Genomic DNA, 14,310 nt, shown 5'->3' with positions numbered 1-14,310 from the left:
ACAAAAGTATGACAGTTATCACGTATTAAGGGAGGTGGATACCACCCTTTATGGCCCTAAACAATTAAAGGTTGTTCTCAGATTTTTTAAAACGACTTTAACCTAATAGATCTACTCTTCAGTATCTGCATACAGGAGCAAATTATTCCTGCTCTTCTTCTTCTTCTTCTTGTTTTCGGATGGCAGGCAATTTGTCGCCCCGTTTTGTGTCAGCCTCGGAAGACGATTTTTTAGCTGCAAACGAGGCAGCTTTACCAAGAAATACAAAGTCAGAATGAGAAGGTATGAATGCCCAAAACTGTTTGATCTATCTTGTCAAGATTTTAATCGACAAATTTTGCCGTAACACCTCAAATCAGGAATCAGCAAGGCCGCGGGAATTGCTGTTGCTTCTATCTAACAACTAATAAGTTGCAGAGTTTACGAAAGAATTCCTCGTAAATACTACAGGCAAATGTCTTAGAGTAGCCCACTTATTTTAATCAAGGTTAATAAATCAACTTAAATGTAATGAGGTAATGCTTGTGTATGTCGAAAAATAATTTTCTTGATGTCTCACTGTCGATATTTAAACAGATTCCTTAGGCACTCAGTTTCTTCCTCAAATTCTTTTTTTTCAAGTGCAAATCCAATTGACCGCTGAGAACTAAGGAACATGATCACTGCCAAGCGAGAGTCTTCGACTTTATCCATGTAGTAAGAGGCTGTGTAGATATCCGCTAAGATTCCCTCTACTTCTTCTTTTACCACTAGTGCATTGTACATTTCGTGGAAATTGGGATAATCTGCAGCACAGGAAATAAGCGTTCGTCAGTTAAAGTCCGGCTGTGTCACGAAAGTTATCAAGATTCAGACAGTGATAGCCGCCACCAAACTGACTGAAACCCACAGAGAAAAGAAGGTATAAATTACACAGCGAACACAAAAGGAGACACGATTGGATAAACGTGAAGAAGATTGACACGAATTGCAATAGAGAGGGGAAGTGTGACGTAACGTTGCCATGGTGGCAAAATTTCTAGATCACAACAATGGGGAGCTTAAGCACTGACGACGGCGACGGCAACGAGAACGACAAAGAAGCAATCGGTTTAGATTAGCAAAACAACAACTTTATACGTGCAGCACGCTTTTTTGTACATTCTTGGCCGTCGTTGCACGAATGCGACAGGAAACTTTCTAATTTCACACGCCCGCTTTATGGAGTTGGTGAACACAGCGCAAAATTTTCCTTTTTCTTTTTCTACCAATTACGGTCCTTTTGGATTCAACCCCAGACCAGAATATCCCAGACTTTTGACAAATTAAATAAAATTGAATGAGATCGATGAAGTTTGAAACAGTCCCAATTCACTTTCTTAAGTGATGTTTTCGGTTTGTTATCATTCAGGGCCCAGTTGCTCGAAGCATGGTTAGCGTTAACCAGCGTTTAATACCATGACAACGTATTGGTTTTGATACTGCTTAACCAATGGTTAACGCTAACCATGCTTCGAGCAATTCAGCTCAGGAGTTTTGCTACCATGGCAACACGCGTAACGGCTTCTCTCTATTGAGGTTGTTTGAAACTTGTTAGTAGCCTTACAGGTTTTCAAAGTTCACTTTTGTCATCTGTAACCTTTGATATAATATATTGTTTGACACGAAGCTGTAATTTGGCCATTCACAACTAATTTCTCATAGCAAATAAGAAACTGGCGTCATTAGCGTTATCAAAAAAAAATGACTTAGACAACCATGTCACAGCCTCTTGAAGTCGCATTCCAAAGAAAAATACCATAAATGTGCTGTAAATCCCTCCCCACTTGAAAGCGTTCTTTCGAGTAAAAACGGTAAGCTACGATGTGGCTGAAGCGTAAGACAGGCGTAATACTAAGTCCGCAAACAAGGCGCAACAGCCGACATCACTGTAAACGTTCGAGGGCTGGAACCGACGCCAAAAATGTCAATACCTTTTTATTAAGACAAGAGCCATAATGGCTCTTGATTCAGACGAATACTTATGGAAAAATGAATCAAACGTGGTTTTATTTTTATCTAAAGTAACTAAATAGCTTCGAGAGAAGCCGAAGCCACTCCTTGACTGAATAGAACAACCACGTATTCGTTATCTACCTCATCTGAAAAAAGTGCAAATTGAACTTTCAGAACAGTTTCTTTTTAATTTATACTGCATTGGACCGTTAGGATAGACAAAGCTTACTTAGGAAGCCAAGTGAAAAGGAATGCTGTTAAGTCTATTAAAAATTAAGGGTGAAAAGGATAAGGTATGCGGAAAAAATGTGTGAAGCGACGAATAGGTATACCCCTTGGCATCCTAGGCTGAGCAATGTGAGGTTATTTTCACTTTAACTTAGTACTGCATCATGGACAAAATCTATGGTGTTACCATTCAAATGAAACCTCCGAGGGCAAGAACTTTTGCGTTTTGCAAAATGATGATTGATTTTTTTTCCCAACCCTCTTAGTTGGACTGATTATTTTGTAAGAATGAGAAGTTAAAACGACTTGATGATTACCTTTTCATTCACGCCCGGATATAGCAACGTCTCTACTCAGACGACTTCAAATGGTGTCAGAATTTGAAAACGTACCTTTGACGTTGGCAGCCTGCTTCAAAGCCTCGTCGTACACATGACTGTCTTCCAAAACTGCAACCTGGGTGAGCTTCAACAGTTAGCTTAGTGTCTTAACATTATTGAACTCAAGTAAGCCTAGTGAGATATAGGGGACGGTAAGGGGTGTCCTCTAGATAGCTTCCCGATGATTAACAGTTCTATCATTTCTGATGATTTACGCACATTTACTCCAGTATATTTCTTTGTTGTTTTGTTGACATCAATGAACCCTCCTGAGATATATTCGTTGCTGCAAGGGTGTGAGAGTTGTGCAGTTCGTCGTATGTAAATAAAGAAGAATAACCTTTTATCTGTTTAGGAATGAAGTAAAGTTAATCAGTTTCCGCGACATTGTATGGAGGCTAAAGCATGCATTGTTAATCCACTGAGTTAACACAAACTTCATGGCTTCGAATTGAATCCTGTTTAATACCTTGATTTTTTCAGTCTCAGCCTTTTAGGAATTTCGAGTCTAATTACATATGATTCCAAGACTACAGATGTTATTTCTCTATTTAACCTAACTTGCTCCGCTAACTATTAACCTAACGGCGCTTTGCATTTTCTGGTGCGAAGAGAAATGATGATGAAGACGATGATGGTGCTAACCTTCACTCCCAGCAGAGATTTACGATGTAGCATGGATGATGACGTCAAGGCACTTGTGAAAGTAGCGGTGAAAAATGAGCAAAGAATAAGGCCAATAATAATCCACAGGATGCCAAACAAACGTGCAGCTGGTGACTTTGGAGTCCTGTCACCATACCTAATATCCAGAGAAAGAACTCTCATAAATCAAAAGTTAAATATACCAGTTTTAATAAATATTTCCAAACGTCTCATGAAGAATGGATCTCTATCGTAACGAAAAACTGAAACAACTAAAATTAATAAATAACCGGGTACACTTATTCGCTCTATTAAGTTCCGTGACATGTGAAAAAAATATTTCAGCTAAAACCTGATTACTGTTCAGCTTTTCATCGTTGTTGACAATTTTCACCTTCCCCTTTCGTATTTAGTTCAGGTTCGTTCGGTTTATCATTCCTAAGGAAAACAATGGACTACTCGTAGTCTATACTTAAAATAATCAAATTTAAAGCATTTGAGTTTCGGCATGCGTGTAAACCATTAAGCTGGATTTATAGTAGACAAGCAGTTGGTCATTTCTTTTAGCGGCAGTCGAGAACTTACACGACTTAAATAGAGCAGGCATCGAGCTTAACTATTCTTACCCAACTGTGGTCATGCTTACGAAGGACCACCAAATTCCCTCCATCACTCCTCTTGTGAAAGAACGTGGAAAGTGATCAGAATTTTTAGATTTGTCCTATAAGTTAAAGTAACAAAAAAAATAGTTGCAAATGAAGCAAAATGAAATTTATCAGGATTACTTTATTGAGCGTTTTCTCGACTACATGTTGTCAGAAGTTCTAAAAAGGAAAATATATATACTGTATATCCTCAGGAGAGAATAATGGGACGAAGAGGGAATTGCCCAGTGGAGCCCTTGGGATGTGTGAACTTCATCAACGTTATTTTTAGACCAATCAAACGCTTGAAATTAATCTGAAGTTGGTTTCCGGAGAGGTCCGAAAACTTTTATCGAGTATTGTCACGAGAGATTTATGGGACATTATGCTCTCTTGGTTTGTTGCAATTTCAATATTCTACATTGTTTGTTTTGAGGCAGTCGCGCGTGGACGTTTCAAACAATCGATTAAAATGTGCGGGCGTCCTAGGAATTAGACTTTCGTTAAATTACAACCTCTAAAAATAACGTAAGTAAAATTCACATATCCCGGCCAACACCTTAACATTCCCTCTTTGTCCCTTTATTGTCTCTTGTTATCCTTTAGTGGGGTCTTCCTGCCTGTGCCAGTAAATCTGACATTTAGCAATCCTAGGAGTTCTCATTATTTGACAAGAAGTGCCCGGTTTTGTCTCAGTGCTTTATCATTTAGAGAAATATACATCTAGTAGGATTTTTGAAAACAAACTTGGCAAAATTTGCAGCCATTTGAGTGGAAAAGGGCCAAAAGGAAGGCTTTTTGCGTTCGAAAAGGTCAAAAATCACACTGGGGAAGGAAAAGGAAAGGGAAAGTAGCAAGAGCAAGGAGAAGGAGAGAGAAAGAAGGAGAAAGGAAAAAAATAATTGTTGCACTCTTAGTTTTTGTATTACCACTTTAGTTTTGGTATTGGCTACTGCTTGATCGAAGAGGTCTATTTGGCGCTTACCTTTTCAATAATCCTGTTAGAGATACAATGTAAGTTCTTGCTAATATGTGTTCCATGAACAAAATACCGTTTTTTTTAACATGGATGATTTTTTTGAGGGTACGAGGTCTACGAGCAATATCGGTCTGGAGATTGATGTATGACAAACGGAAGTATTGAAGAGGGAGGAGAGTACCAAGAAATATTTGAAATGTAAAAAGAAATATTGAAAACGTAAAGCAATTAGTGTTGTAAAAAGGTGATTCAAACAGATTTAAAACATTGTAATTTTTAGATGGAACAAACTTTTTTTTGACACTCAGGAAAGTATGTGATCAGAACTTTCAGCGCATGTACGTTTTCAGGCTATTACCATAATAACGTATTAATTCAACAGGTGAAATGGAAAATATGCGTTAAAAAAGGGGACTGAACTAAACCGAATCAAGTGGCACCGACAAGTCTGCACCTTTCTCTTTTCAAACGCTCGAAAAGCGTTTTTGACCCTAAGGTTAAGCAAAAAGAATAGGACACCACGATATTGGTCACGTATTAGTGTTCAATTCAGTGAAAATAGCAATAATTTCCGTTATTGCTCAGTTTTCGCATATCTCTCTCAGTTTGTCAATACGAAGGGCTTAAAAAAAGAGAACTCTTCGTTGAAGTTGCCCCTGGCTAGCTACTGTTGACATTTGTGGTTTCGTTGTTAAGTATGACTGATAATAGCGGCTAAATCATAACATCAACCCAACTTCAAAGGAGGCTCTTTAAGGCCCATTATAATCGATTTAGTTTCCCAGTCAGGAAGTCGGCGAACTGAAAGCTTAATCTAAATCCAGAATTATTTATTCAACCCCTGTAAATGATTTCTTCTTAATGTCTGTCGCCTTAGTTTTTGATCTCCAAGAAAATAAAATTTAATAAATGTCTTTATTATTCATTCAAAATATTTCTTCGTTTCTGATTAGCTAAAAGCACACCCATGATTCACCACAACCAGCTACTGTTGACCAAATTTGGAAGAATTTCCTTGTGATTAATCAACCGATGACGTAAAAGTGCAGCACAGTTGCAGATTAATGCACCGTTAGCCGAGAAGACTGGGGACGAGATTGAGTTGTTTTGTTTGTCGAAACGTTTCACGACGACCTATTGTCTAAAACAATAGCGCATAACAAAGAGCTTCCGAGAAAGTGAAAACAAATTCGCCATTTTGAAAAAGTTTATTCGGTCAAAACTAAGAGCACTGTAAGTGTTTGCTCTTTTTAGCTCTGGAGTAGTTTGGAAACCCGCAGACACTGTGTCTGTCGCGAAGTCGTTTCCATCTTTCCTCCGTTGGTCCTCGTAACAAAAAACACTGCAAAAGGCAAAGAAGGTTTTCAAGGTAAGTTTGTTGTCATTGTCGAAGGATTCGCTCGTTAACGTTTTGGGGGAAAACGTCTCGAATTTCTGCCAGTTCATTCTCGTCTGCAGTTGTGATCTGCGTTAAAATTTTCAAACACTGACTAGAATTCTCTTCCTCGGTAAGGTTAAAATTTCTACATCAGCTTCGTTCTCATTAAAACAAAGCTAGGTTAAAATTTGGAAAGGCAAAGTCAACATCCCAGTCGTCAGGGTTTACAGACATATTTTAAAGTTTATTCGGTCAAAATCAAGAGCACTGTAGGTATTCACTCGCCAATGTGACGCTGAAGTATTTTGAAAACTGGACATTGTGTCTGGCTCGAAGTCGCTTCTATATTTCTTTCGTCGCTCTTTGAAAAAACACTGCAAATGGCAAAGAAGCTCGTCAAGATGATCGGGTGCAGGTATATTTGTAATCATATTTGTCGAAGTAATTACTCATGTTCTCTTGGGCAAAACATCTCAAATCTCTGCCAGTCTATTTTCGTCTTCTTAACTGTGTACAACGATAAAATTTTCAAACACTGACTAGAATCCTCTTCGATAAGATTACGAGTTAAATTCTTCATCGCCTTCGTTCGCAAATAAACTCAGTTTAAAATGTTGAAGGACAAAGTCAACATCCAAGTCCTCAAGGTTGACAGACGTCTTATAACTTTATTTAAACCTTTTTTTCGACGGAAAGAGATTAAGAGCTCCGTAATGAGCATTTTCTTTGACATTTTGGTCCGTAAAGCAAGTTACAGACTTCAAATTGACCAATCGCATGGCGAAAAAAGGCTCAGCCATGTAATAATTCTTCATATCCTACGAAAGCCGAATTCATTAATTGCTAAATATAGAATAGCCGATTTTGACAAGTCATCCAGCCGCTATCACAAAACGCAAGTGTCCAACAACAAAACACAACAACAAATTAACATATTTACCTTCCGTTTATCTAAGTAAGCAAAATTTCTCTTAAGTTATTGAATATATACACACTTACTAGTCCCCAGATCAAAATCCCGGCAAATCCTGCCAAAAGTAAGGTTAAAATAATAACAGGCCAGGTATCTTTCATGGCTTGTAACACGCGCTTTCGTAAATGTCTTAATGTTTGCTGTTTGTCCACTATGAAAACAACACCTGGCGATTTCAAGACCTCCACGTACGTATGCCCTCCGTAAGAACCATCTTCGCTTCCTTGCACAGGAAGCGCCAGATCAGCTTCCTTGTTTACAATGGTTTTATCAAGCTGTTGTAGATTACCAGCTTTTTTTCTGAAGTTGATTTTAGTAACGGATATTCTAACGCAAATCTGAAGTCCCTAGGACACAACTTCTTGAAAGATACCTTTCACTCTGAATCCAGGCGAGGAGCCCTGCACGCTTTCTTGGTTTATACCACTGTTATTGTTCGTTGCGTTCATTGCTTCTCCTGGCTGTGACGAGGCCAATCTTGTTCTGTTTTCGCTCTTTTCTAATGGCTCTTCGTCAAACATGACATAAGGCGGCTTCTCCATCCAGGAGATAACCACCGAGTCTGAAGATTCCGAGAAAGGAACTGAAACACGTCGGTTATCTTGACTTTCATCCAAAAGACTCACATCAAGAAATTCTTCCAAGGACGCCGAAAAGCCAACGGACAGGACTAACAAGAAAACTACCAACTGTGTTTTTAGCCTCATTATGTTTTTCTTCTTATCTCGTTGACCTTAAAACTTGTAGATACTTAGAAGTCACTTTCCTTCCCTCCCGGCTAATAACCTTTGTAGGCTCGTAACGGGAAAATGTAGAAAGAAATTAAAAATTAAAATGTTGCTTTCCCCATCAGGGAATTCTATCTTTATACCTTAATTGAAATGGGCGGTTCCTGATAAAAGCGCATGTGCAAAGCAATGCAAGTGTCTTATTTCCTTGATTCCCCCCTGACTTTCGACTCTGTTGCAAGGATTTTGACAAAAAAACAGACCAGCCATTGTCTCGATATTTATCCTGGTCTGCTGTTTTACCAGTCGAACAGAAAAAAAAGTCAATTTTGGCCCAGCTTGAGCTAAAAAACAATAAAAAACAGCTCAGAAAATTAACATGTTCATAGTCCAGGGTTAGTTCTTACTCAAAGAAACCAATTTTGTGAATTGCTTCGGGAATAATGAAACCGCCTTGTTAACTTAAACACAAGCAGGGTCTTCGACAACTTCACGTCAGAATATTATTTTCGCAGCTAAGTAATTACTTACGAAACAGTCCATTGTACGATTTTAAGAAACATGTTCTTTTTGAGACTTTTTCGTCGCTTTTTATTTTCCTGTACGAAAATTGATACTATAGGAAAAGATCTTGCAACGAAATATAGTTCAAAATTGCTCATGGTGTCTAAAAACGAGCTTAACTATTTATCTGCAGATTGAATATTAAATAGTAGCTTAGATGCTAAAAAGATCTTTTGTCAGTTTTGTTAAAAAGCGCAGGTGTTCACTACGATAAACGGTTTTCGGGAAGCTATTTTTCACCTCAGTTTCACCATCATAAATTAACATGTTTACCTTTTAAGTTTGCCATTAAAATAAACAAATTTTCTGAAGTTTTCTTGAGTTTAGAAAATGAAAAATTCCGAGAATGAGACACCGATCATGGTTCTTCTAGGATAATTTTTGTTGCCTCTAAAGGAGAAATAAAAGCGTCATGTTAATTTGTTTAGCAGCCAGTTTGCAACAACGTCAACTTGGTTGGCGGTGAAATGTCCTGAAATATCCAAAATGCTCTTGGCATGATTGATATACATATCATTACAAGATTTGTCCTATATGCGATCACCAGATCCCTATAGATAGTTTTCCCAGTGACGTCATCAAATTGTAAAGTCAAAGCGAGGTTTTACGAATTCTTATTCATTCAAGGTTGAAGATAAACAAAAAATAAATCAACAGTAGGTTGAGTTTGATTGTCCTGGTGAACGTAGACCTGAATAGGACTGTTGTTGTTGACAGTAACTGATGTTTCGACAACCTGTGCGGTAGTCATCTTCAGAGTCAAAGTGAGTTGTATCACGTCAGTCGATGGTATTATACTCTGGTTATTGATCTAATTGGTCAATGACGTCGCGATGTTATTGGCCGTCTGTCAGTTAAGTCGTGATGTTATTTTCAAGTATAAGGAGATGGGTGCGTATGCTAGTTCGTGAGTGAAAAGAAATAGCTTTTATAGAAAAAGTGAGCTCCAGATGTTTTTGTTAATTTCCGGCGGCCATATTAATGCACCAAAACGGTATAGCAATATGGCGTCTCCATACAAAGTTCTACAAAGGTGCGTGAAACGTTTCGGCAAATAACTCAGAAACTGTGGGCCACAAAGGCCTGAGACAAATTGTTTATATATTAGTCTTTTATAACATTTCGTTTTCTTGGCCCTTTCCACCGGACGGATTCCAATTTATATTTTTTGTTGCGTGACAGTGAAAACGATCTATAAACATAAAATACGCAAAAGAGGGTTTCATTCGATGTAAAGATTGTGGAGCGATCACGGCAAACGTGAGATTCAAGCTGAGAACTTTTCAAAATGAGAAATGAGCAGATAAAAACAGCTTATATTGTAGTTAAAATAAACAGTAAACCATAAGTAAATGGAAAACTTGGTCACGCGGTACAAATTCACGTTTGCCGTTTGCCGCAGACGCGATGCTTAATCTCTCCAATCTCCTACTCAACACGAAGAACAAGATGATGAAAAATTCTCACTCCCTTCAAATTGCTGTGTATTCTACACTTTTTGTAATTGTTTAGTAGTTGTATTTCGAGTCTGGTTTTATTGCCAGCATTTACTAGTCGCGTCTTTCAATTGATCCCTCATAAGTTATTCATTGTTTTGCGTTTTTGAAATAAGAAGTCAAGACTGTCCCTTGGGTTCAACTATAGAACCAATTTGTATGCAAATGTCAGCACCGTTCCTTAACTTGCATAATTTACTGACTTTAACGGAGCGTGAAACAAGCGAACCCTGACAACCAATTAATTTTCCTACCAAAGCCATTGCAAGAAAGACAGCGCGCTCAAAATCTGTCCGCTTTTAGTTTGAACACACAATAGATTTTACATGAGCCAGTCAGGGTTAGAAAAGACTGGGAAAGCCGAGGCAAAGCTTTTGTTTCATTGAAAAGTACAGTTATGAACATATAAACGGCTATCCACTTATCAGTATACAGGAAGGCAAGAAATGACTATCCACTTATTAAATGCAAATGAACGCATATTTATCCAGGCTTTAGTAAAGGGGTGAAGTCATTGACTAGAAACTTATTAGCGGAGCTCCATAGCTAAGGAAATGTGGTAATCTACCCATCCGAGAAAATTTGGTAATCACGTGACCGTACGCCCGACCGTCCGTCCGCACCACAGGGAAACCAATGTTTACTCTCACACTTTCTAGCTAGTTTGGGAGCCCAATAGAAAACTAATTGCACATCAATGTTGTGATCAATTGACAGCTGTCAAAACAGGATATCCGCTGACCAGCGGGCTCAAGTGTCGACCCATCGAGGTCGAGTACTTTTTTGAAGTTATCCGTTGACAAATTACCAGTTTCAAATGATCGCAGGCGCAATTCTATTTTTTCCAATGATTCATATGAAATATGTTGTGTTAATGTCACTATGGCCCCGCACTGTCAAGATTTTGATTTCAAACTGATCTCGGACGCGAAAATTCAGCCACTTTTTTAAAAATAAAGGCGGGGAAGACCTTTTCTTACCATGGTCACGCGTTGGTCACGCTCTACGTCCAATTTTTGTACTCTGATTGGTTAAAATTTGACAGGTGAGTTCATGCGGAAAATTTATGCAGCATCTTGAAAGTTGTTTACTTTGACAGCTAAGGCTGACAGAGTTTTGTCTCAACTTGTGATGTTTTTAACTGTCTTTTTCCACTGGATGTACAAAATGAAATATAGCTGCTATCAAGAGTCTTCTGTTATCCATGGCTGGTTTGTTTATTGGGTTTTTGGTTGAGAAATGCGTCGTTTGTCAAAATTGGGTAATCCGATTTCGGATGGCATCGTTTTCGTCTTTCACCTTGCTCAATGCGTAAGAGGGTTTAAAAGTCTCAAGCAACCATGGCCTTCCTTGATATCTTTCAGGAACTGAATCTCGAATGGTAAGCGTGACTAATTATTGTATTTGATGTTTGTTTTTGTTTTATCTAATTTCATGAAGTCGGGCACAGTTTATGCGGCAAGTTTTTGCACGTTTGTTAAGATTTGAGTCAATGATCTGATCTAGTATCAGGTTTGATATAAGCTTACAGAACTTTAAAAGGCCTTCAGATATATTTTCTCACGGCAAATAGAAAAAAAAAGTTCCGAAGAATATTTAGTTATAAATTTGGCTGTAGAAAGAAAACTTTGAGTGATTTTCTTGCTTCGAGGAGTTCATCTTTGAAAAAAAAAAACAAACACCGGGAGGCTGGCTGAAAGTAAAACAAAATAAACTTAAGCTTAAGCTTTAAGCTTAAAGACTCAGGATTTTTAGAGACGCTTTAATACTTGTCTTCGTGAATGAAAATTGTTGTCTCTGTAAATGTTTTACCGAATTATATTTCTTTTATTGATTGTTAGTAGTCTCTCTTGCAATTTTAATCGCTTGTTCGTGGTGTTTGTTTTCATCGTTCATGAACATCGCTTGCAGGAGTACTTAGAAATGTCGCGCGTATCAAACGCTTTATAAGATTACACATCGTTATAACTGGAACCATTAAATAACAAAAAACTAATGATAATAAATACGTTATTATGTTGAAGCGTATCTCCATTAAAGTTCATTCAAACATTCGACCACACCGATAGCTCGCACTAAAAATGAGAACCGGCTAGCCGTATGGGTGATTTTGGAAATTTTTTGAACGGGTTTCGCCAAAAGCCCACGATTGATCGTCCTGAACATTGAAAAATTGTGAAATGCCGTATTCTGTCCGAGGTCTGTATGATAAAAAGTACTGTTTCACCTAAGATGTGATGTATAAAAAGTATAAAAGGTTGGTTTACATGCACACCCTCAGATTTGTTGGCAAAAAATTTGTAAAGTAAACCTGTCGAACGCAAAAAAATGCGGCCTGATTTGTTTTCCAAGAATTTATTTTCGAGGCCTAATCTACTGTGATCAAGAGCCATTATGGCTCTTGAATGTGATAGAAGATGTTTGCCATTTTTTGGGTGTACATACATGTATATTTAGGCTATCAATCGATGTAACATGTTTCACTCTAAAAATAACTTATCCTTTCCCTCAAAAGTCACATGAATGTGCCCTTAAGTTAACTGATTTGTGGATTACAAGTTTATTGTTTGATTTAAAATATAAATTTATTAATGGGAGCTTCGCTTTTAGCCCTGGCTAAATCTATATATTAGTATATGCGGGAACGCACACGGAACGTAAAGTAAGGCATCGACAAGGAGTAAATCATCCCTCTATGACTACTTATATACCTGGAAGAAGAGAAAGAATGTGAAGAAAAGTTTCTTTTCTTTAATGCAAAAACAGCGCGATGGTAAGGCTCAACTATTTTATTGATTACTGTTTACTGACCATTCGATGGACGAGTGTCATCTAAAAAAAACTAACCTAAGGAGTCCCCCAGGGCTCAATTCTAGGGCCACTTCTGCTTCAAAGAGCATTAACTCGCTCTGAATCTGATAGCTACGCAGGCTAGCCATTTTCTTTTTGGTGAAAAACATGAAACTGGCTAACCAACACAGTTGATAAAATGCCTCCTTTCCTTTCTCCTTAATCCAGACACTAATCTGACTTTTTTGTTTTATTGCTCCATCTATAGAATTCCACCATAGATTTTGAGGCAAAACAAGAGCACCAGGGACTAGAGGTCAAAAACATATTAAGTGATCTGAAATCACCGATGTTTATTACAGTTGTCATTGGCCTGGTTGTAGTCTTCCTGTGTTCGTTAGTGCTTATATTTGGCAGAAGTATTACAAACGAAGACGCGAGAACACGGCCGAAAATATAGGCCATGTTAGAGAAACCGGAGAAATTTGGGGTAAGTGAAATATCATTATTGTAATAACAGAAATGAACGTCCAATTGTCCAGACCAATCATCAGTTTCTAATAAAAAGTATTTTATTCTAAAATAAAAAATTCCGATTTCATTACACTATGTTTATCAGTTCGTTAGCATCACGTCTTTGCAAATCTTTTTAAATTTTCTGGCTTCATGAAAATCCTTTCCCCGGACCTCTAAGTGGACAAAAATTTATTTGCTCCGACTAATTAATGTGCATTAATTTTCAGGTGAAACTATCAATGGGTTTCGCCAGATGAGAAACGATCTTGTGGGTTTTTAAAAACTGAATTTGTATAGAGTGCCTATTACAGTGCAGAACGAAATGTAATGAGTAGAAAGTGCACCATTTTAGAGCGCTATGTTAATTGCTAGAGTGTCCCAAAAATGGCAACAACTGCTAAGGAAAGACAAAATTGTCTCGCCTCCATAGAGTCCAGAGAAGACTTGTTCTCTTCCACCCCCGCCATAATCGAAAAGAAGCCCCAGGGACCAGGTCCGGGGACGAGGTTGAATCCCGCGCAGTCAACCATCTTCCCTCGCAGAGTATATTCAGCTGAGGCCACTTGATAAGTTGTCAGCTAATGCCAGTCGCTGGTATATCTGCGTCGTGTACTGTTCTTTGCTTGTATAGTCTGTACCACAATTATATTTTCAATAGAGGCGGTAAGCGTATTCATGTTAAATAAAAAGAAAAATAAAGTTTAGAGCTATGACTGAGGACAGTATTTTGGGATAAAAAGAGTTGTCGGAAAACCTGAATACAATATAGTACCACTATTAACAGCTGTAAAAGACGATTATTACCTAAGGCTTTTTAAAAGAATTGTTCAAGTTATTGTAGAATCAAAGGCATGAGATAGCAATTCTGGTAGAAAAAAGGATATCAAATTCGTAATGTTTTAAGGGGGAATAAATAATTTTTAAAAAGAATTGAAAAAGAGAAAGCATTTTATATATCTAGGAGATTTGAAGGACAAACAACCTTTGAACAGAGAGATTTTTTCATTTACTAAGA

General features: G+C 37.8%; 1 pseudogene; it reads right to left on the bottom strand.

The window, feature by feature from the left end:
• Positions 1–501: 501 nt before the first annotated feature.
• LOC140934532 (uncharacterized) lies at positions 502–7,908 on the bottom strand (annotated as a pseudogene).
• Positions 7,909–14,310: the final 6,402 nt, after the last annotated feature.

This window comes from Porites lutea, chromosome 4 (assembly GCF_958299795.1).
Source record: "Porites lutea chromosome 4, jaPorLute2.1, whole genome shotgun sequence".
NCBI lineage: Eukaryota > Metazoa > Cnidaria > Anthozoa > Scleractinia > Poritidae > Porites > Porites lutea.
Note: the sequence above shows the minus strand (reverse complement) of the source record. Positions and strands in the feature narration are given on the sequence as shown.